The sequence below is a fragment of the Chiloscyllium plagiosum genome, unplaced genomic scaffold, assembly GCF_037043375.1.
Source record: "Chiloscyllium plagiosum isolate Xiang-an unplaced genomic scaffold, Cpla_swu_hap1 HiC_scaffold_27, whole genome shotgun sequence".
Classification (NCBI taxonomy): domain Eukaryota; kingdom Metazoa; phylum Chordata; class Chondrichthyes; order Orectolobiformes; family Hemiscylliidae; genus Chiloscyllium; species Chiloscyllium plagiosum.
In genome coordinates, this window is record NW_028270165.1 from 23,911,626 (window position 1) to 23,914,125 (window position 2,500).

The window sequence follows — 2,500 nt, forward strand, 5'->3', positions numbered from 1 at the left end:
GAGAGAGAATGGTTCTGGCAGAGAGAGAGAGAGAATGGTTCTGGCAGAGAGAGAGAGAGAGAGAGAATGGTTCTGGCAGAGAGAGAGAGAGAGAGAGAATGGTTCTGGCAGAGAGAGAGAGAGAGAGAGAGAGAATGGTTCTGGCAGAGAGAGAGAGAGAATGGTTCTGGCAGAGAGAGAGAGAGAGAGAGAGAATGGTTCTGGCAGAGAGAGAGAGAGAGAGAGAATGGTTCTGGCAGAGAGAGAGAGAGAATGGTTCTGGCAGAGAGAGAGAGAGAATGGTTCTGGCAGAGAGAGAGAGAGAGAGAGAGAATGGTTCTGGCAGAGAGAGAGAGAGAGAGAGAATGGTTCTGGCAGAGAGAGAGAGAGAGAGAGAGAATGGTTCTGGCAGAGAGAGAGAGAGAGAGAGAGAATGGTTCAGGCAGAGAGAGAGAGTGAGAATGGTTCAGGCAGAGAGAGAGAGAGAGAGAGAATGGTTCAGTCAGAGAGAGAGAGAGAGAGAGAATGGTTCAGTCAGAGAGAGAGAGAGAGAGAGAGAGAGAATGGTTCAGGCCGAGAGAGAGAAGAATGGTTCAGGCAGAGAGAGAGAAGAATGGTTCAGGCAGAGAGAGAGAGAGAGAGAATGGTTCAGGCAAAGAGAGAGAGAGAATGGTTCTTCTTTGAAAAGGTGACGAAGGAGGTTGATGAGGGGAAAGCGGTAGATGTGGTATATATGGATTTTAGTAAGGCGTTCGATAAGGTTCCCCATGGTAGGCTACTGCAGAAAATACGGAGATATGGCATTGAGGGTGAGTTGGAGGTTTGGATTAGGAATTGGCTGGATGGAAGAAGACAGAGGGTAGTAGTTGATGGCAAAGTTTCTTCATGGAGTGCCGTCACTAGCGGTGTTCCGCAAGGATCTGTTTTGGGACCATTGCTGTTTGTCATTTTTATAAATGACCTGGAAGAGGGGTTAGAAGGTTGGGTGAGCAAGTTTGCGGATGATACGAAAGTCGGAGGAGTTGTTGACAGTGAGGAAGCATGTGGCAGGTTACAGCAGGATATAGAGAAGCTGCAGAGCTGGGCAGAAAGGTGGCAGATGGAATTCAATGTAGCTAAGTGCGAGGTGATTCACTTTGGTAAGAGTAACAAGAAGATGGGGTACTGGGCTAATGGTCGGATACTTGGTAGTGTGGATGAGCAGAGGGATCTTGGTGTCCATGTACACAGATCTCTGAAAGTTGCCACCCAGGTAAATAGTGCGGTGAGGAAGGCATATGGCGTACTGGCTTTTATTGGTAGAGGAATTGAGTTCCGGAGTCCTGAGATCATGTTGCAGTTGTATAAGACTCTGGTGCGGCCGCATCTGGAATATTGTGTGCAGTTTTGGTCGCCATACTATAGGAAGGATGTGGAGGCATTGGAACGGGTGCAGAGGAGGTTTACCAGGATGTTGCCTGGTATGAAAGGAAAATCGTATGAGGAAAGACTGAGGCACTTGGGGCTGTTTTCACTAGAGAAAAGAAGGTTTAGGGGTGACTTGATTGAGGTGTACAAGATGATTAGGGGGTTAGATAGGGTCGACAGTATGAACCTTTTCCCGCGTATTGAGTCGGGTATTACAAGGGGGCATAGCTTTAAATTAAGGGGGGTAGATATAGGACTGATGTTAGGGGTAGGTTCTTCACTCAGCGAGTCGTTAGTTCATGGAATGCCCTGCCAGTAACAGTGGTGGACTCTCCCTCTTTATGGGCATTTAAGAGGGCATTGGATAGGTATATGGAGGATAGTGGGTTAGTGTAGTTTAGGTGGGCTTGGATCGGCGCAACATCGAGGGCCCAAGGGCCTGTACTGCGCTGTATTCTTCTATGTTCTATGTTCTATGTTCTATGTTTAGGTACAGAGAGAGAGAGAATGGTTCAGGCAAAGAGAGAGAGAGAATGGTTTAGGTACAGAGAGAGAGAGAGAGAATGGTTCAGGCACAGAGAGAGAGAGAATGGTTCAGGCAGAGAGAGAGAGAGTGAGAGAGAGAGAATGGTTCAGGCAGACAGAGAGAGTGAGAGAGAGAGAATGGTTCAGGCAGAGAGAGAGAGAGAGAGAGAGAGAGAATGGTTCAGGCAGAGAGAGAGAGAGAGAGAATGGTTCAGGCCGAGAGAGACAGAGAGAATGGTTCAGGCCGAGAGAGAGAGAGAGAGAGAATAGTTCAGGCTGAGAGAGAGAGAGAGAGAGAGAGAGAGAGAATGGTTCAGGCAGAGAGAGAGAGAGAGAGAGAGAGAGAGAGAGAGAGAGTGAATGGTTCAGGCAGAGAGAGAGAGAGAATGGTTCTGGCAGAGAGAGAGAGAGAGAGAGAGAGAGAATGGTTCTGGCAGAGAGAGAGAGAGAATGGTTCTGGCAGAGAGAGAGAGAGAGAGAATGGTTCTGGCAGAGAGAGAGAGAGAGAGAGAGAGAATGGTTCTGGCAGAGAGAGAGAGAGAGAGAGAGAGAATGGTTCAGGCAGAGAGAGAGAGAATGGTTCTGGCAG